Raw genomic sequence first — 22,286 nt, 5'->3', positions numbered from 1 at the left:
GCGTGGATGAGGAGTTTGAAGGTGATCCTCTTTGATACTGGTAGCCAGTGAAGGTCTCTGAGGTGGGGGGAAATGTGGTCACGACGTGGGATGTCCAGAATGAGGCGGGCGGATGCGTTCTGGATTCTTTGCAGTTTTGTTAGGAGTTTGGTTGTTATTCCTGCATATAGGGCGTTTCCGTAGTCCAATCGGCTGCTGACCAGGGCATGGGTGACAGTTTTTCTGGTTTCAACGGGAATCCACTTGAAGATTTTGCGGAGAGTGTTGTAGCAGGAAGAGGAGATGGCATTGACCTGCTGAGTCATGCTGAGTGTGGAGTCCAAGATGAAGCCTAGGTTGCGTGCGTGGGTGGAGGGTGAGGGCGCGGTTCCTAGGGAGGTGGGCCACCAGAAGTCATTCCAAGTTGAGGGGTTGGTGCCAAAGATGAGGATTTCTGTCTTGTCTGTGTTTAACTTGAGGTGGCTTGATTCCATCCAGCTGGCGATGGCGTGAAGTCCGGTGTGGAGGTTGTTCTTTGCAGTTGTAGGGTCTTTCGTGAGGGAGAGGATGAGCTGAGTGTCGTCTGCGTAGGAAACTATGTTGATGTGGTGGGTTCTTGCGATGTTGGCGAGGGGGTCCATGTAAACGTTGAAGAGCGTGGGGCTGAGCGAAGATCCTTGGGGAACGCCACAGATGATTCTGGAGGCTTCTGACAGGAACGGTGGGAGGCGAACTCTCTGGGTTCTGCCTGAGAGAAATGACGAGATCCAGTCGAGTGCCTTGTCGCGGATTCCAGCGCTGTGGAAGCGTGTGCGGAGAGTGTGATGACATACCGTGTCGAAAGCTACGGAGAGGTCCAGGAGGATGAGTGCTGCTGTTTCTCCTTCGTCGAGCATGGTCCTAATGTCGTCTGTGGCAGCAATGACTGCAGTCTCAGTGCTGTGGTTTCTGCAGAATCCGGATTGGGAGGTGTCGAGTACCTTGCTGTCTTCAAGGAACCGGGATAGTTGGCTGTTTACAATTTTTTCGATGACCTTGGCTGGGAAGGGGAGGAGGGAGATCGGCTGGTAGTTCTTGGTGTCGTCTGGGTCTGCCTTTGGTTTCTTTAGCAGGGCGTTGATTTCTCCGTGCTTCCATATTTCTGGGAAGGTGGCTGACTCGAAGGAGCTGTTGATGGTTTTAAAGAGTTGGGGGGCGATGATGATGTTTGCCTTATTGAAGATATGGTGTGGGCAGGGGTCTGATGGTGATCCGGAGTGGATGGAGGCCATGGTGGTGGCGGTGTCCTCTATGTTGACGGGGGTCCAGGTGTTGAGGAGGTGGGTGTTGCTTGGAGCGTTGGGTTCTTGGGTGTTTGTAGTCAGCTGGTGAATCTGGGGTTTGAAGCTATTGTGGATTTCTTCTATCTTTCGACGGAAGTGGGTTGCCAGTGAGTTGCAGAACTCCTGTGATGGCGGGGGTTCATTGGAGCAGGTCCTGGGGTGGAGAGCTCATTGACCATGCCGAAGAGCTCTTTACTGTTGTGAGCGTTGGCGTCAATGCGTTTTTTGAAGTGGGTCCTTTTGGTGGTGCGGATCAGTTGGTGATGTTTGCGTAGGGCATCCTTGAAAGCGATGTGGTTGGAGTTGGTAGGGTCAAGGTGCCAGTTTTTTTTCCCATTCTGCGACAAAGCCGTTTGGATTCCTGTAGTTCTGGGGTGAACCAGCTGGCCTTGATTCTGTGGGAGGTGTTTGGGTTTTTTTTGAGCGGTGCGAGGGTGTTGGCGCAATCTTCTATCCAGCGATGCAGGTTGATGGTGGCTATGTTGGGGTCCGGGATCCCAGGGGGTGGGGCCCGGGCTAGAGTGGAGATCAGTTGATCCGTTGATATTTTGCTCCAGTTGCGTCAGGGGGGTTGGGGTGCAGTGGTGGTGAGTGACTGGTTTTTGGTAGGAGAAGTGGATGCAGCGGTGGTCTGTCCAACTGAGTTCGGTGGTGTGGCTGAAAGAGACGTGGTTGCTGGCTGAGAAGATGGGGTCGAGTGTGTGGCCTGCGGAGTGGGTGGGTGTAGTGATGAGTTGCTTGATGCCGAAGTTGGCGAGGTTGTCGATTAGGTTGGTGGTGTTGATAGCGTTGTTATTTTCTAGGTGGAAGTTTAGGTCACCAAGGAGGATGTAGTCTGTTGAGGCGAGGGCTTGGGAGCTGATGGTGTCGGCGATGTCGTCACAGAACTGCGGTCTGGGTCCATGGGGTCTGTAGACCAGTGTTCCTCTGAGTGTGTTGTTGGCGTTGATGTGGATTTTGAAGTGGAGGTGCTCGGCGGAGTTGATGGTGTCGTGGCAGTTGGTGGAGACTCTTATGGTGTTTTTGTGGACTATGGCGATTCCTCCTCCTGGTCTGTTGATTCGGTCTCTTCTGGTGATTTTGTAGTTTTCTGGTATGGCTATGGCTACGTCTGGTTCTGAGGCCGAATTCATCCAGGTTTCGGTGAGGAATGCGACTTCGGGCGAGTATGTGGTCAGGAGGTCCCAGAGTTCAATTGCATGTTTGTGGATCGAGCGGGTGTTATGTAGGATGCATCTTAGGTGGTTGTCTGTTTTGATTTGGAGTTTGGAGGTTAGGTTGCAGGTGAAATTGCAGGCTTTGCAGGAGAAGGGTCCTTTGGTGCGTGTCGGTGTGGACTGGAAGCAGATGGAGGAGCATCCTGGATTAAGGGCGTGGAGTTCTTTGGCAGTGTAAAGGTGTTTGGTGGCGCAGGAGGCGTGTTGGCCAGGGGGTCTGGTGCTGGGCGTGGTCTTGGCGCGGATGGGCGCAGACAGGCTTGCCTTTGGTGTGCCAGCGGCGCGCCCGCGCTGCAGCCGGCATCAGAGGGGAGGTGGGAGGGAGTGGCAGCTGGGAGGAGGGAGGGAACCTCCAATGGGAGTGCAGGGGGCGGGGCAGCAGGAGTCAGAAGCAGGAAGAGCTCAGAGGAGGAGGGAGGGGGGCGGGGCCTTCCAGGAGAGGAGAAGCCCAGACAAGCCCAAACAAGCCCAAAACAATGGCAGCACTTACCAGAGCAGTGGTGAGGAGGAAGCGACCTGCCTGCAAGGACATTATAAACAAATCAGAAAATGGATCATCACAAGCAGGTCTATTGCACTATTCACCTTCTAAGAATAACCAAAATCTTCCATTACCTTCCACAGCAACAGAAATCCAAAGATGCAAAAACATGAAACATTCTCTAACGAAGAGCAATACATTATTGTGGTAGCAAACTGGTGTCCACACTTCCAGCGGAAATGTCCTTCAAGAAAAATTACATCAGGGACAAAATGGAAAGCTTCAGTTACAATACACATTCTCTATAGATTCAGACAATTAGGTCACACTGCACTGTGCTCTGTGGAAGCTGTCGGGAGAGGAGGCCCGAAGGAGACATTGATTGGGAGGGGAAATGAGCATGTATCCATTTTAATAATATGGTGCCAAAAATGTGGCATAACTAATCTACATTATTATTCAAACATCTAAACATCTCTATTAATTTGTTTTAAGTACACCACCGTTTTTAATTGGTAACAACCATTATATATCATAAAATTTCAAATTCATTCACATTCTTTGTTTATCAAAACTGCACATTAAAAAAACTCAAACACTGGGATGATTGAATGCAATTTTACCAAACCTCTATCACTGCCTTTATGTTACTTATTTGTCTGGGTATGGAAGATCATTTTCTGCATTATGGTAGAACAAACTGGAACCGTCCTTTGGAATAAGTTCTGAAACCTTGTCTAAAAATGGAATAACATTTACCTACCAGCCTTTGGAAGATTCAGTCTGGTAAAATGTCTTTCTCAGATTGCAGTACTGTCTATAAAAGTTGCAGGATGACAAGCAATCCATTTGACAGTGACTAAGAAGAGATGTGTAGAAGCTAAAATAGACAAAAGTATTGTGTTATGAAAGTAGAGTAATTAACGTTAAGGAAATGTGAATGTTTGGGTTAAAGGGTAAAAGTTTGTTCAGGCAGTCCCATTTAAACTAGAGGTGATTATATAAAAGAGAATGGGAAGAGGAACAAATCTCAGGAAAATGAAAAATAACCTCTTTTGGGCTTCAGTAAGTAAAGACATATTGGGGGTCATTCCAAGCTTGGCCGGCGGCGGGAGCCGCCCGCCAAGCGGGAACCGCCAGAAGACCGTACCGCGGTCAAAAGACCGCGGCGGTCATTCTGGGTTTCCCACTGGGCTGGCGGGCGACCGCCAAAAGGCCGCCCGCCAGCCCAGTGGGAAACACCCTTCTACGAGGAAGCCGGCTCCGAATGGAGCCGGCAGAGTGGAAGGTGTCCGACGGGTGCAGTAGCACCCGCAGCGAATTTCCGTGTCTGCTAAGCAGACACTGAAATTCAAAGTGGGGCCCTCTTACGGGGGCCCCACGACACCCCTCACCGCCATCCTGTTCCTGGCGGTCGAAACCGCCAGGAACAGGATGGCGGTGAGGGGGTCGGAATCCCCCATGGCGGCGCAGCAAGCTGCGCCGCCATGGGGGATTCCTCAGGGCAGCGGAAAACCAGCGGAAAACCAGCGGGACACCGCCGGTTTTCCGGTTCTGACCGCGGCCATACCGCCGCGGTCAGAATGCCCTTAGGAGCACCGCCAGCCTGTTGGCGGTGCTCCCGCCGACCCCGGCCCTGGCGGTCAAGGACCGCCGGGGTCGGAATCACCCCCATAGTCTTTGACTTTGAGCCAAAACCTATCTAGTATTGTGAAGCTGAAAACTGTATTAAACATGCTTCCCCAACTTCAGAAACACCAAGGACGAACCCTCAGAAAAGATAAGAAACCCTAAGATAAAAACTCCTGAAGGAGGCTATGTATGTGAGGATGCAGATAAGCCTGGTAAGCAAACTCGCTAAAAGTACCTGCATCACTGAACATGTATGTCAGTGAGAAAGGTGAACAATGCATCCGTTAAAAGAATCAGTAAAACTTGGGAAATACAGTGAGATTGAATTGCAGCTTTAGATATCACTCTCATAATGGATTTGTCATGGACAGGTGATGGCACAGGGTAACCTTGGTGAAGGAAGAATGGAAAATCAATGAACTTAGGGAGCAAATTCCAGTTTCCTTTTTAGAAGCGGTAGTCCACTTTCTTAATGGAAACCCTATTACCCGTCCTAACTTATGAAAGCCAATTAGCTCACTAATGCAGATACCAAGGTCTTTACTGGGATGTTGGCTAATTGTACTATGAAGGCCAAACTGTATTTAATACATGAAGGTCAGAGTGTTTTTCTGATTAATAGATCAATATCTGCAACACAAACTGTTTGATTCAAGCAATTGATTATCTTTCACAAAATAAGCATAATTTAGCAGTACTAAAAAAAGATTTGATCTAGTGAACTGGAGGGTGCTATTTGGTAGGTTCTGCAAAATTTGTAAAACAGTATACTTAGACACCTTCTGCAACCATTATAATTAACTCACAAGAGGCTTGTAAAACAAAAATTGCCAGAGGGACATGCCAAGGGTGCCCGATGTCCCAATATTACTTGTTCTGTTTATTGTGTTTATTGAGCCTTTGGCTATTCTTTTCTGCAAAGGCATCAAAAATGTCCCCCTGCTCCTGGAATGTCCAGATTGAAGCTCTATGTGGATGATATGATTCTTTCTTTGCAGGCTAAGAAATTGAATTTATAGTATCTATTAAAGTTCATTACTTTCCTCAAGTAGGAGGATATAAAATAATCACAGGATATCTTAGATGATTCTTTTTAATGCCTCCACAAATAAATCACAGATGGGTCCTCAGATCTGTTTAAAGTGAACTATTGCTTCTATAAACAAAGTAAAAAAAACACTATATTAAATTGATAAAAGCTATTACCTCTTACATACGTAGGTAGGGGGGTTTTAGTCAAAGTGTCCATCTTGCGCTTTTCATTTGTGTTTTTTCATTTTCTGATGTTCCTTACAAAATTACTAAAAATATTTCAGTTGGGTTGATTAATTGATTAAAGATTTTATTTGGGACAACCAGAATGCTTGTTTGCAGATTAACAGTTTACAACTGGACGAAGAATATATGGTGGGTTGGCCTGCTTACATTTATGGTTACATTATAAGGCTGCTTCAATATGACATCTCAGTAACACTGAAATTACTCCAACGTATGATTATCTCCTTTATGCAGTGTTTAAGGATTGAAAAATGAAACTGGCTTCAGAATTTCAATGAGTGAGTGGCTGGACATCTCTCAATGTGGTTATACGTTGTTCAGAGCAACCAAGTTAAGAAGGATAGAACTATATTCAAAGTGGATGCTCTACTACACCTCTAAAGTAATCAATGTGTTTTTTCCCATACTCTCTCAGTTAATGCTTCAGATGTCATTGCTGTGGGCATTGCTGTAGTATCACGTAATAAGAACCTGTCCTTGCCTTTACCTTATTTAGAGTTGACTATTTCAGTTCTTGAGTTGCAGGCTAGGTAGTGATGTAACAGAAATGTTAGTATTGTCCCTCATGTCACTGTAATCATCTGTGTGTGACATTTTATGCATTAGATTAACCAAAATACTAGTATTTGGTTCTAAAGAGTTGTACTGAGAAGCCATATTAGTGTGTATACACTCTAGACTAACTAATGAAACCCATGTGGTATAGCTAATAAATTTCATGTTTGAAGAATGAATATGTCATCATGTTATACTTTAGAGTGAAAGCTAACGGGCCTGTATAAAAATGATATTGAATTACATATGGGAAATGGTTTAAATTCATATGAAAATGCAGGGGAAATTTTGATCTAATAGAGACTTCAAGCTGCAGATTCCTTACCTTTGAATTTCACCAGGCTTCAGACTGGATCTAGAAACTTTTGCTTGAGCGTTACTGCTGTGCATGCCATATGGTGGCTTTGTTTGGTTCTGCGTGGCGGCGGCGTTTGCACCGGATGTGACATTGCGGTCACCTATATTGGCGATGCCCAGGTGCGCTAATGTCAGTTCTTTTTGTTCTGCACCTGTTCAAACTGATCCGGAGACAGCTACCGCGCTGTCTTTTTTGACACGCTTTGTTTTGCATTTTTCAAGTATTTTTTAAAGTGTGTTGAGGATTTCATCCAGAAAGATAGGATTCATGCCGTGTGGCGCCTGTCACTGCGCCATGTCGCTTACAAACCCTCACCTTGTCTGCCTTTGGTGTCTTGAGCACGACCATGTTTAGAAGTCGTGCTCGAACTGCCAGCCATGGCTCCGAAGGCTTTAAGGGAGTGGTCCCTAAAGCTCCTTTTGGCCAAACAGTTGACGCCTTCAAGCGAAACTACTCGGAGGTCATGGTCCCGGTCAAGGAGAAGGTCATGGGACCACTCCAGGAGCCCCAAGTCCTCTTCCTCGCACTCGAGGTCCTCTGGACATTCGGGGAAGAGGCACAGAAAGAATAAGTCTAAGCGGACTTCGACATCACCTCTCCGTCAGCTGACGCGACGAGTTTAGAACATTGGCTTTCTAGGCACAGTTCAGGAAAATCAGTGCCAGGTCCGACTCAGCGCCTTCCTCCATTTCCAGAGCTGGAGGGCCCCCCGCTCAGATAAAAGACTTCTACAAATCCATGCATCGTGTATTTGAGCAGGCTGACCCCTCCAGAGCTCCTTTGGGCCCCGAGGGGTCAGAGGAGGCCCATCAGGTTCTGTGCTTGCGGCTTCCACCTCTGCTCTGGTGGGGTATCATGGATCTGAATCTGGATTGGCACCGGTCATAACTACGCAACATTCTCCTGCACCGACTCAGATGCCGAAGCTCCCGGCACCGCTAGCGCCCACTGGTGGTGCGAGCCCCATTCTGATTTCTGCTGATTCCGGTGCAAACACACCAATAGGTGCCAAATCGTTGCCTGAGCACTATTTTCAACAGCCAGGCATGGGAGAAGAGTGTGAGGGGTCACTGGACTCTTTAGAGCACCAGTTAGAGCAATCGTGGTACTGGCATGAGGAACTAGGAGAGTCCAGTGGACTGGACACTTCTCCAGATTTAGGCTTGTTCTTTCCCCCTACTGTGACTACAGAGGAGAGAGCTTCCTATGCAATGGTGGTGCGTAGGGCAGCGGAAGTCCTTGACCTTGAACTGCCCTCAGTGACTGTCAAGATTAAACTCTTGATGGAGGTGCTTCAGCCTGGCACTTCCACTTCTGAACCCCTTTTGCCCTTTAAAGAGGCACTTTCTGATGTCCAGCTGGGAACCTGGTCTAAGCCCAGCACAGGGACTCCTGTGAACAGGACAATTGCCTGCCACCATTGCCCTGCACCAGGTAACCCTAGTTTCCTCAGCCAACACCCCACCCCTGAGAGCTTGGTAGTCCAAGCCTCAATTTCCCATGACGCGTTGCCTTCCGCTCCTATGTACAGGGAATTCAAGAGGCTGGACCAACTTGGGAAGATGTTTTCTTCCACCAGCCTGGCATTGAGGTAGGTGAACACCTCATGCTTATTGGGCCATTTCTCGCACGCCTTATGGGAGACAGTTACACAAGTGCTGCCACAGGTCCGGAGGAGGCCAAGTCCATCCTCTCCCAAGCAGTGAAAGATGGGAGAGATGCAGCAAAGTTCACCATTAGGTGTGGCCTGACTACGAATGACTCGCTGGGCAGAGCGGTTTTGTCGATAGTGGCCTTGAGACACCACACCTGGCTGAGAACATCTGGCTTTTCAGGGGATGTGTAGGCAAACCTTATAGACATGCCCATTGACAGAACTCGCTTGTTAGACGAGAAGGCAGACTTGGCGCTGGAGTGCTTTAAGGACTCTCGGGCTATGGTCCTTGGGCCTCTCGGCGACCCACCGTCTGCCTTTCGTGGCCACAGAAAGGGCAGCCCTATGCCAGCCACCATCCTGCGCAAGCTCCCCAAGCTATACGGGGAAGGGGCACGGTGCCTTCAGACGTAGAGGGTCTGGAAGCCAGAGGTCGTCCGCAACCGAACCCCTGGCAGCTGCAACCTCCAATCCCTCCTGGTTTGATTCTGCAGGACCATGGTTGTCCAGTTGGGGGGAGAATTCAACATCATCTCCTTTACTGGCAGTCCATTACATCAAGCGCATGGGTTCTGCAGATCATGCAGGAGTGCTATGCCCTGCCTTTCCAATCCTTTCCTCCCCAAATACTGCTGACACATGAATGGCTAGCAGGGGATAACATGATTTTGCTCCGGGGGAAAGTTACAATTCTCTTGGCCAAGGGAGCCATAGAAAGAGTTCTATTGTCAGAAGTAGGCAATGGTTGTTATTCCCACTACTTTCTAATAGCCAAAAAGAACAAGGGCCTTCGCCCCACTCTAGACCTACGGACCGTCAATCTCTTTCTCAAGAAGGTGAGATTCAAGATGCTCACTTTGGCTCAGGTCTTGTGTGCCCTAGACCAAGGAGACTGACTGGAAGTGTTGGACTAGCAAGATGCGTATTTCCACATTCCCATCTTGCCTGCCCATAGGTGTTACCTGCAGTTCAAGGTAGGCCATGAGCACTTTCGGTTTACTGTGCATCCCTTTGGCCTTACCTGTGCCCCTCGGGTGGTCTGCACAGGTTAGGGGTTTCAGCCTTCCTCTACCTAAAAAACTGGCTGTTGAAGGCGGGCTCGCCCCAGGCCGTCCTCTCTCACCTCTAGACTATGGCGAACCTCCTGCAGTCACTGGGGTTCACTATAAATGTGCCAAAGTCACACCTGACTCCCTCTTAGATGCTCCCTTTCATTGGAACTGTTCTGGACACAGTGCATTTCCGGGCTTATCCTTCCTGGTAGTGAGTCCAGGATATTCAGGTTATGATACTGATATTTCATCCTCTATCCTGGGTTTCAGTGAGGCTGACTCTGAGGCTCTGCAACGCTTTTGGTCGCGAGTAGGGTTCAGGCCTCCTTTAAGCCTTTCTGTACACAGCACTTCTGTCCAGAGATCTCAAGAAGATCAAGAACGACAGGTCCCAAGTAATCCTTGTGGCTCCGGTCTGGGCAAGGAGACGCTGGTATCCCGAGCTTCTGAAAATGAGCATTGATCCTCCGTCCAGGCTGCCCCTTCGGGAGGATCTTCTGTCTGCAGCAGGAGCATGTTCTCCACCCAAACCTGTCAACTTTACACCTTCATGTGTGGAGATTGAGCGGCAACAGTTCACAGCATTTGACCTTCCTCCCGAAGTCTGTAATGTTATTCTTGCAGCAAGGCGTTCCTCCACCAAAATGGTATGTGCTTGCCTTTGGCAAAAATGTGTAAAATATTGTACAGGGAAGTCTATAGATCCTCTTTCTGCTTCTCTCTCTGATATTCTTTTTTTCATTCTGTATCTTGCCCAGCAGGGCTCTGCTCTGGGCACTCTTAAGAGCTATCTGTCTACTCTATTTGCTTTTCTGTGACTTCCTGACCAACCCTCTTTATTTAAGTCCTCCATTGTAAATAGATTTCTTAAAGGGCTTGTACATATGTTTCCACCTCCACCCTTCAGCATGCCTCAGTAGGACCTGAACCTGGTTCTTACATTTCTGATGTGTGCTCCTTTTGACCCACTTCAAAATTGTCCCCCTCAGGCTGCTCACCATCACAACAGCCTTTCTCTTGGCCATAACATCTGCCTGAAGGGTGAGTGAGCTGCAGACTTTGTCATCGAAGCCTCTATAAATTTCACAGTGTTTCCTGACGAAAGTGGTGTGTTGCACCCGTGCCTCTTTCCTCCTGAAGGTGGGGACCCCATTTCATTTGGGACAGACCATTATCCTGCCCACCTTTGCTCCTCTGCATCTATGGAAGAGGAGCAACTCCACCAGCTTGACCCAAAAAGACTTGCTGTTCTACCTTGATTGCATAAAAGAGTTCCAGGTGGATGACCAACTCTTTGTGAGATATGTGGGAGCAAAGAAAGGGCGGGCAATACAGAAACAAACCATTTTGCACTGGGTCATTTTCTGTATTAAAATCCGCTACACACTGGCCAAAAAACAGCCTAATGAGGGCTTGAGGGCCCATTCCACCGGGTGTAAGGCTGCAGCCAAAGCGCTGGCATGCGGTATCTGAGTCCTGGACATTTGTCAGGTAGCAACGTGGGCATCATTGCACACATTTGCAAAACATTGCTGCCTTTAGACAGTCCGGTACGCAGAGATGGGCATTTTGTCCATTTGGTCCTGCAGGACCTCCTAGTGTAGGAAAATCTGTCCGCAGCCCACCGCCAGGATGGTTATGTCTTGAGTATCTATTCAAAGGTAAGGAATCTGCAGCTGGAAGTCTTCATCAGATGAATAAGTTACTTACGTTCAGTAATGCATTATCTGGTAGAGACTCGAACTGCCTCCCCGCTCTGCAAACCCATTTGCTAGGGTTAGGGTGATCCCTTTCAGAGACCTAGTTTGGACACATAATTGTCAGTTCATTTCATGGCTCTGCGCTTCTGGCGTAGAAAGTAGTGTAAAAAGTAACTGACATCAACGCGCCTGAGTGGGGCCTATATAGGTGATCGCGCCATCACATCCGCGCCAACGTCGCCAGGCAGAACTGAACAAAGCCACTTTATGGTGCGCGCAGGGGTACTGCTCAAGCAAAAATTTCCAGATCCAGTCTGACGCCTGGGAGATTCAAAGTTAAGGAATCTGTAGCTAGATAGATTCTTCTCTATCAGATAATGTGTTACAGAAGATAATTAAATTGTTCTTCTGTGCCATAGTCTCAGAAATGTATTAACAAAGTTATTTTGTTTGAAAAGTACTATAAATATGAACACTAATAGAAGTTTATTAACGTTGAATGTATGTGTTAAAATGTGTTTTATTTGTTTGATTTAATGTGCTTTTCTAATTAATTTGTATTAGCCTAAGTGAGGCCTATTAGGTCCTTTGTCGGTGCGAAGGAAGAAATGCATTGACAACAGAAATATTACTTCAGTTCAGACCTTCAACCATTCACCTTTACACTCCTGTGCATCTTCACAGTCTTATCCATCCCCACACATGCATCCATATCTCTCCATCTCCAGCCTTGTTCATTCATTCACCTTCACGTTCATTTATTTACTCCCTACCCATGCCCCCTGCTATTAGTTCACAGATACATTTCTTATCTACATTTGTTCCTCTGTTTGGCGTTACGCATTGATAAACAAATATTTTCACTTAAAGTCAAACTTGTTGGCTTTTTCAACTGGGCCATTGCTATCCTCATGGCACGTAGGGGATGAACTATGGCTCCACTCTACTAGAGCGTGCTATAGTTGCCACGATATGCAACACTTCAGTGTTGTGCACCAGGTCTAGAGAGCAGCCCTAAAAAGGGGGCCACTTGCCCATAAAAAATAAGTACATGACAGCAAAATATACTGAGAGGGCTAATGCTTGTTTGTGTACTGCTTTATCATGGTATTGTGCTTACTGCTAAGTGCTCTAAATTTAAGTAGACATGGGAACTAATACATTGAGTGTTTTTCCCCACGATCCCAAATTGGGATTTGGGGGACCTACGGTTGGAACACGGGCCATCAGAGAGAGCAGTTGCCAATTTACACCAAAAGACAGGATCTCCTCTCTAAACGAAGGCTTGGTCCATAGAGAAAACAGATTAAATGTTCAAAGTGATAACGCTCGAACACCTCAAGAGAACCTCTCAAATGTGCTTGCCCTCGATGTAGCTCATTGTACTCGGGACCCATCTGCGCATCTGTAGCCCCAAACCTGACGTTTAAAGCTCTGCTTTAAGTGGAACTACAGAAGTGCAGGTACTCACTATTTAGAGTACCCGGTTGCTCCTGAGAAGTGTTGGTACTCTTGCATTAAATGTACTGTAGTAGTGATGAGAAGTGCAGGAATTTTTCCTTTTAGATTAAATAAATCGGATACTCATCGCCTGGCAGAACGTGCCTATTCAAAACACTGGTTCAAAGAGATTCACAATTACTTTCACATCGCTGAATGCGTTTTTTCTCAATCCTATGCCGCGGAAGCACGCACATTACAGTCTGTACACTGTAATGTTGAAATAAGAACAAAACGCACTAATGATGCTACATGTTCTGTCTAGTGTGAACAGGAAACGGGACAAGTAACCTCAAAATATTATGAAAATGTATTATTGATTAATCCGACATTTCCAAAAGTCCCATTAACATCTACACGCTCATTAGAATAGTGCTTAACCTTGTTAGCCTGACACCAAAAGACAGTAGCGGAAAACCAGAGCACTCGAGCTAACAAAGGGCCACCTCTTAGAAAATATCGTCTTCGCACATTCTAGTAACTTTATCTTAATATGCACAGACGGATTTTAAAATGTGCAAAATTCCTCTCTGTCAGAGGTCACCGCCTCCACAGATGAACGCTTGACCTCTACGGGGTGGGGTGCTTCCACGTGACCGGCTTCGGAAAAAAGAGGTGACAGCCAACTCATTGCCTAATTGATTTAAGAACAGTGCCCTGGGATGCGGTCCAATTAAATGTACGAGCTGGCAATTAGCTGCTAGGTCTCCAAGTCCCCTAGCAGAGCGCCTGGCAGCCTCCCCACAAAACACGAATGCGCAGGATTTAGGCGAACGGGCGAGCCGGCCTTTCTGGCGAGCTGTCGTGAGCAGGGCCACGGGGGAGGCCGGATGAAAAGCTCCTCAGACGTGGCCAGAGCCCCGTCTGTTTGACAGGTAACCAGGTAATTTAGAGAGTTTTTTTTAATGGACCAAATGTATAAAAACATGAAACAGATGTTTTAATTAGTGTTCTACCGGGGAATGCTGTGCAAGTGTGAAACCCGCCTCAGGGCAAGGAGGAGCAGAATTATCTGACAATGAACTGCGAGTTGGCAACTGGTCTTCCTGCCTCTTGTATAACACGGTGGCAGCAATCGGGTTTGTTATTTCCCAACAAATAAATGTTTCTAAGGCTGGCCTGGCAGTTGCTGTAGTTACACTACGCAAGATCATCTTACCGTTGCTTGCAATACAGTTTCGGTTGATGTCACGCGGCCTGTCACCGGTTGTTCACTGATGTGTTCACCTTACATTCCTTCTCAGTCATGACCAAGGTTCAAATTAAGTTCACGACTCGGAGTGTTTGTTGCCTCCTCTTTGTATTTATGTCTTGCTGCATATATTGTGTACTCAGAATGTACTTAGTTTCCCTCGCTGCAGAGTACACAGGATCACAACACAGTGGGGTCAGGTAACACCACTTGCAAATCTCAACTAGTATAACCCAGGGGCGGCTGAGCACCCCACCGCCAGCAGCAGCTGCTGCAAACATTTAAAAGTAAAAGACAATAAACATTGTTTATTATCGTTTTATATTTTTAGGGGCGGGGCCATTGGGGGATGACATCCGTGGAGAGGAGTGCACAGAGCACTCCACTTGGTGCACATGTATGTTTGGCCTGCTGGTTCAGGCTGGCCAAACACAGGTGTGCACAGGGTGCCGGGTTGGAGACAGCAGGCCCAGGCTCCCAGTCTGTCTTGGAGCACCCAGCCAGGGTGCTCCAGCCAATCATAATGCTGCTCTGAGCAGTGCCATGCTTGGCCGCAGGGCAGGCTGGGAGCCTGTGCCTGGAGGGCGGCGGTGAGCTTCTGCTACATTTTTTTTGTTTAAATTATCATTATTTTTTTTTTTATTCCCCCCACCACTTTGTCCAGCCACGACTGCAATTTACCCCGTGCATCTACGCAGTTTATCAAGTGCTTGGTTTATTTACATACTGTTCAGACCCTAAGCAAACGTGTGTCATTGTATGTTCTTAGCTGTGATGGTCTGTGTTCGCCGCTGTTTTACCCGCGTTTAATTTATTCCATAGTTGAATTATATATGTATATTAACATTGTGACCTAGACTATACTAGGCCTCAGCTAGGTCTTGACTCTGTCTTTAAAATATGGCTGCCGTTTCATAATGTTCATTGTGTATTTATATTTCTCGCTTGACGCCAAACACAGCAAAATTTGCACTGTTTGGTAATGATTTGATGTTCTCAAACTGCAGAGGAAGCCTATTTGTTACTTTCAAGGCTCTTCCTGCTTGCACACTGAAGACTGTACAGTCATAAGCCTTTCCCTGTTCTGCCACCTCTGATTACATTAAGTATGAAAGATTTTAATATATTCGAATTTGGAGATAAGTGCTAACATGGTAGAATTCTGATGGATACTTCTGCCTGATGGATTCCGTACGTTTTGAATATCTGATGCACCAGGCTGGATCTGAAAACTTTTAGCTAGCTCTCCCACACCAGTAGAGTGCGTTGAATCCCTTCCGGTTCCACTCACAGCAGAGCATGACCATAATGCACTCCTATCGGCATGCTGATGTCGGGTCCCTTTTTTCGGCACCATTGACGTGTTCTGGACCTCTCCTCACAAATTGCCGTTATTCAACAATTTCTCTTTTAGCTTTCATGTCAGGTGTAGTGTTTTCTTTCAGATGTTGGTACCAAAATAGTCCGGTTTCAAGTCCTGTCCAGACTGTGAGGGTCAGATGTCCATCACTGACCCTCATGAAATCTCATTCTATTAGCTAGGATCCAACCATGACGCATGTCAGTAGTGCCAACAGATTAATCCCAAAGCACATAGAGTGAGAAGCCAAGATGTTCATTGCTAGAGCGAAGGGCGATCCTCTGGAGCGTTGAAAGACTTCTCTGAGATCAGATTCCCCATCTCCTCCGTCTTTAAAGTCTTCATGGAAGAAGCACAAGAAAAAGAGAAGGCATGAATCTTGATGTCATTTGTTCAAATGTGAGTCACCGAGGCCTTCAACTCCACAACCAGTTTTGGACTTGGAGCACAAAGACTGCTGATGCAGTTGAGTCCAACTGAACTAGTGCCTGCAGCTCCATCTGACCCGGCTGCGATCTCTCCTCATGTACCAACTCCTCGGCCTCAAGGTGATGATCATTACTCAGAGTTTCCAACAACTGGGACATATGCACTTTCTGAATGCTATATTCAATATTTGTAATTTTTAATAGAACTATGGTGCCTGCTGGTGTGCCGGCTGGAGCCATGGGACCAATGTCCTATTCCTTAGGAGACTTACCAACGCCCTGTCATCCGGCACCTTTCATTCCATTCTTGGCAATGTTGCAGTTGAATTAGACGACTCCGACTTCACCTCCACTTGTCTTTCTGTCCTTTTCACCATCAACACCAGAACTTAACATCCCACTGGTGCCTCAATCAATGCCAATGGCTTCACAACTGAGCCCACCTGCGCTGCAGATCTCTCCTCCAATGCTGCATTCAGCTACATCACTAAACTCACTTCCCCTATTGCCTCACCACTCTAGAGAAGCACCTAGTCTGATAGATAACAGATTATTTTTCAGGAGTTTTAATCCTCAGGACAACACACTTACTGAGCGAAAGGCTAAATACAGCAGACTCCGTGGCAAGAGCAATGGGCACATCAGTTTCCAGACAACATTAATGGATTTACCTACTAGATTTAGAGTCTTTGGTGCTAAGGCAGGCTCAACACTAGAGAGATTTAGGGACAGCAAGGCCACAGCTAGATCTCTTGATCTGGCATCCCAGTCGAAAGATTATAGACAATTTAAGAAATGTCGAGGCTTCAGTAGAGGCTTCTGTTTTCAAGGACAGCAACAATGTTAAGCGCAAAAGCAGCAACATGCAGATCCCCTCTACAGAGGGTAAAGGTGACATGGCAGAGGAAGACAGAGACCCCTGCCTCCTCTTCCTCCTTCTCCTATTCTTCAGCCATGCAGGGTAAAGATCCCTAATTCCCCCTTGTTGGAACACCTTCTACTTTGCTGAAGGACAGGTATCCTCCTTTCCACAAATGTGAAGGACCATTAACTCGGACCTTTTGGCTTTGCAAATTGTTGAACGGGGGTATGCCCTACCCTTCCAGCACACACACCCTCCCATTGTACTCCAATATCATGCACTCCTGTGGCACAATCTGTGTGTCCTTCAACGAGAAGTGTAATCTGTACTTCTAAAGGGTGCAGTGGAGTTAATTTCAGAGCACAGGGTCAGGGGTGCTACTCTCTGCACTTCCTGATCCTGAAAAAGGACATCCGTCTCTCCCCGTTGCTAGACCTCAGGCTTTTGAACTAGTTCCTCAAATAGGAAAAGTTCAAAATGTTGTCCTTAGCTCTGATTCTGCTTGCACAGGGAGAGTAAGACTAGATGGTGTCTGTTGATCTGTAGGATGCCTGCTCAGCCTGCTAGCCTCCTGCAATCTATTGGGTGCCTCTGCAGGCAGTGGTTCCAACAAAATGAAGATCTACAAGCCGGCATCAAGATCCCCAGGGGTACTGCAGTGGATCTGCAATAGAGGATTATGAGCAGCAACATTTGTCAAGGAGTGCTGTTTTACCCTCTTCCTCTGGTGGTGTGAGGAAACCAGCTTTTGTTTTGCAGGTTATCCCCCACAATTTGCCCACATTTTACCTACTAAGTAAGGGTGTAATGGCTGTGAAGTGGCTTGAGGCCTGCTAATCAGAGCTCAGTGCATGCACACTTAAAAAGGTACATGTTGAATTGGCTTATCCCAAATTGGCATAACTTGGCTTACTTGCAAGTCACTAGTATGTGGTACTAGAGGTTTTGGGGCCTGTAAATTAAACGTTCTTTTATCGGCACTAGTCATGCCACTATGAATGGGACAAGGCAAAAACATGACTTCCATCTTGTCATTGCTAGCTGGCACAGTATTTTTAAACTGCTATCTCGACTTTGCCATTCCAAACAATGGCAAAGCCTTCCTTTTTAGGGTTGAGCATGCAAGTGCATGCACTAGCACATGCATCTCACTTGCCAGACTTTGTTGTGTTCGGTAAAGTACTTGAAAGGTTAACATTGGTTGGCATCAGTGCCCTTCTTCTTTGCAGCCTACTAATTGACCTGCACACTGCAAACGTCACATCCGTTCCTTATAGTGGAGTAGGGACCAAACATAAATTGATTCAACTTAATCTGTGCCCGTCTGCTGCTCCTGACGTGATTGAGGTAATATTTCCCCATAGCATTGTTTTTCTGGTAGCCTGCCCATCCTCCGTCCCTGGCCTACTCCTGTCTCTAGCACTGTGGGAAGTGCAGGCAACCCATCGCTAGGCTGCTGCCGATTTCTTTTTGCTAAAGCACTCCATGAGTGCACATGATTTCCAGTTGTTGTTTCTCTTGTGTGCTTTCCTCTCGTCCCTCCCCACTGCTCGCTCCATGTTGTTCTCTCTCATTCAGGAGCCCCCTGCTGCTCTTTCGTCAGTCTGCTTCTCCACTCCCTCTTTCCCCCAGCATTTGGTGTATCTCCTTCTGTGCTTCTCCCCATTCAGTTTTGCTCACCACTGCGCACTCCACCACCCACTACCTCTTTGGTTTCTAAGCCAGAATCGCTATTTCTTAAAATATATGCTTAAAAAAGTGCTTCCGAGCTACTATGTGTTTAATTTACTGAACCTTTAACATCACTAGAGGTAAACTCAAGGAATGCTTGTCCAAAAGAAAGGTGGGTAGAACGCTTCAGATTTGGCGATTTGTTGTGTTCTAGTTGGGATTCCCCCATAGGCGCACATGTTCATTTAATTATTTTATTTTATTTGACTTAATCAAAAAGCATCCTTCATCATCATTGATCCATCCTCGGCATGCTTGTGGAACATGATTCGCAGTTTATTATCATGTGAGGTGCATACAGCGCCTCTGCTGTTGGTGTGTCTTTTCTGAGTTTTTGTAGCTATTAACATCTGTGACAAACTGCAAACGCATGCCTATTCTGCACGTTAAGTATGCGTGAATGCTGCAGTTAGAGGTTTTTGCTGAACGTTCTATGTCTCGTCAATGTTTCTCCTGGTGAATTTTGCAATGTTCCCCTTTCATGTGACTTAACGGGGTATTTCATTTGGCTACCGGTCCAGTGTGCTGGAACTCGCTTCCTTACATATAGTACCTGTATGCAGTGCTTAATTTCTGCTTGTTGTTCCCGGTGTGGAGCACCAGCACTTATTTTTGAGGGCTGGGACTTATTTTTTTGTCTCAAGCATTTACTGCGAGCAAAAGACACATATGGTAAAGACAGAGGAAGAGAAAAACTCAAAAGCGTCACAATGGGAGAAAGCTGCAAGAGTGAGCTGAGGGGGCAGGTAGTGGCTGTAAATGGATTGAAGAGGCCCAAGTTGGTTTCAGGATTACGCTGCCTCAATTCATTTAATTGCATCAACCACATGTTTAAGAGGAGGGGTTTGGGCATGGGCACATTTATATTTACAATTTAAGCACTGCCTGTATGCATCCAAATGAAATATGAAGGTCTACTGGTCACTTGAGATGAGGGTAACTTTGTCAGAGCTTTGAGCTTTTCTGCCAATAGCAGCATCCAGCATGTTTGAGCTTTCACATATCCCTAAGAATGAAACGCCAAGTTCAGTGTGCGTAACTGTGTTGCCTCAGACACAGACCGGGCAGAAAATCTACCTTATGAAGTGGGGCATCGCACCACTATTTCTGATAGTGTTGCTGTTATCTAGTGGTCTCTTTGCAGCTCAACAGAGAGCGTTCACCAAATTCACGTGGTAGAGTCCCCACCGTTTTTCTCAGCAAGTTTAAGGGTAAAACAAAAATATTTGTGTAACAAAGTAGGAAATCCACGATGTGAATAGACAGTTCCTCAGTTTATTAGGGAAATTGGAGAACAGGCTCTAGAGATACAAAACATCCCAACCTCCACTCCATCCAACGTCCGTCCTTCGTCCTTGAGCTTCCTCACTCGGAACCATCCCGACTCAAAGATTCCAACTCATGACTAAACATAAATATAACACATCTCTCTCCTATCCAAATTAACAGCAAAAAAAAAAATACGTTTTACATAAAGTTCTACATTTCATAACTAGATATACAGAAACATCCAAAAGTATTATCAGGTCAACGCATAGTCTTTTAGATGTGAAGGAATTTTGATGGTTCTCTTAGATTTTCTCAACGCTTCATCATTTGCATTATGAAAGATTATATCTTGCCGTGTTTTGGAGTTTTCTAAGTCAAAAGTGTTACCATAAAACTTGACAACTCTATTTAAATTCCATATTCGGCCATCTTCAGTTTTCACCGCATTAGTGAAAGGTTTCAAGACTTTCATGGGAGGTGACAATCTCTTTCCATAACCTTTAAGAAGAGGTTTCTTTATCATGACCCAATTACCAATACTAATAACAGTCTTTTTCACAGAATTCTTTCTGTCAAAATTTAGTTTGCTCATTAAGGTTTTCTTTTGTTCTCTACTTTTCCAATTTACATCAATAGCATTTTTCCGTTTGCCACTCAAAAAATCATTGACCCAATTCGGCTCAAGAATAGTATTGCCTCGTCTACCACAAAATAAAGCAAAAGGCGTTTGTCCCGTAGTGGAATGTGGAGTGTGTCTATACACAGCGAATGTTTTGATTACTTCTTGTTTCCAGTTTAGCCGACTGTCTTTAGCCGTGGTGATTGTTTCTTTAATGACACAGTGAAACCTCTCAACTAAACCCTTACATTCAGGATGATATAAAACACACAACTTATGCTTAATACCACACCCTCTAAGAAAGTTTTCCATTTCTTTTGAAATAAGTTGAACACCATTATCGGTAAGAAGTGTGGAAGGAATACCTTCCTTAGTTATCAAGTCTTTGAGAAAACCTATTACCTTCTGAGTTTCTATGCCCTTGGTGAAACAGACCTCAGGCCATCTAGAATACATGTCCATGACTACAATGATATAATCGGCTGAACTCTCACCATGTATAGGACCCAAAATGTCCAAAGCTATATCCTCCCATGGTCCCTTAGGCTTATTCCTTATTATCATAGGCTGTACTCTGGGTTTCATGGCTTTTTCACTTACAGCACACAGCACACTGCACACAATCCCGAACAACCCTCTCAGCTTGAGTATCCATGCCGGGCTACCAGTAAGATGATCGTAATCTTTCCTTAGTTTTGGAAATGCCCATATGACTACTATGTGCATGATCAATTAACTGGTTCCTTACGCTGGATGGAGGTATTAACCTCGTACCTCTAAGTAGCAAACCACGATCTACTGCCAATTGATCTTTCACACATCATAACTCTCTACATCCTGCACTACCTTGAATTTTACTTCTCCATCCTGATTGTAACAACTTCACGACCTCCTGTAAAACACTGTCAGATTTAGTTTCTTCACGCCACCTTTCTTCAGAAATAGTTTCATAATCTACTTCACACACTCTTTTAAACTGTTCTAAATCTTCATCTAAACTAGACTCGTCCTGGTCTGATAGACACGGTTACACTAGTCTAGATAACACATCGTCTGAGTAGTTGTCAGATCCGGAAACATACCTTACAACAAAATCATACTCTTGCAAAGCTATAATCCATTTGGTGATTCTGCTTGACGCAGCTTCTATACCTTTAGAATTAAAAACTTCACATAAAGGTTTATGGTCAGTTTTAACCACAAAAGATCTTCCCCACAAGAACTTCTTTAATTTCTTAATAGCCCAAAATACCTCAAGAGCCTCTCTTTCTATTACTGAATACCTAGTTTCAGCTCCTTTTAAACTTCTAGAAATAAAAGCAATAGTGTTCTCAGGACAACATACACCCTGTTGTAACACCGCACCCAAACCTTCCCCACTAGCATCAGTCATTAATATTGATTGTAAAGTAGGATCAAAATTCTTTAGCTTAGTAGCATTGGATAGGCTATTTTTTAATTTCAATAAATTCCTTCTCACAATCTTCACTCCATATAAATTTCTTTCCCTTTTTCAGCAACAGTCTCATATTAAAGCAGAAGCTAGCAAAATCCTTAACAAATTTATTGTAATATTGTGCCATTCCTAGAAACCGCATAAGCTCCTCTTTGGATGTGGGAGAAGTTAAACCTCAAATGGTGTCAACAAGATCCTTCTTTGGTACCAATCCGTCTCCAGTAATAATATGACCTAAGTAATCAATAGTGTTGACAGCAAATTTGCACTTTCTGCCTTAATGGTTAAATCATATTCAGAAATTTTACTTACAACCTTCCTGAGAATTTCATTGTGTTCAAAATTATCTTTGCCATAAACTAAAATATCATCTTGACAAAGGGAACATTCCGAACTTTGCTGCAGTAAGGCACAGCACCCGGAAGCAATTTGATTTTATGTGAGTACCCTTTCATACACCAAATTTTTCCACTGAAGACTTTTCCAAACTCTTTGCGCAATTCTTCTGAAAGATCAGTGGTGGACATTATACTCTCCTCATTAGAATTCTGAAATTGTCTTAATATAATGGGAGGAGAACTATTAGGATTAAGCATTACTCCCAGATCTTTCTGGTGCCACCAGCTTATAATACTATCCCC

The 22,286-nt window shown here is 45.6% G+C and overlaps 1 protein-coding gene across 7 annotated transcripts in view; it reads left to right on the top strand.

Moving 5' to 3' along the window:
* WDPCP (WD repeat containing planar cell polarity effector) overlaps positions 1-22,286 on the top strand; it is a 2,103,513-nt gene that overhangs the window by 1,074,152 nt on the left and 1,007,075 nt on the right. The window lies entirely within an intron of this gene.

This window comes from Pleurodeles waltl, chromosome 5 (assembly GCF_031143425.1).
Source record: "Pleurodeles waltl isolate 20211129_DDA chromosome 5, aPleWal1.hap1.20221129, whole genome shotgun sequence".
NCBI lineage: Eukaryota > Metazoa > Chordata > Amphibia > Caudata > Salamandridae > Pleurodeles > Pleurodeles waltl.
This window is presented reverse-complemented; position numbering and strand designations above follow the sequence as displayed.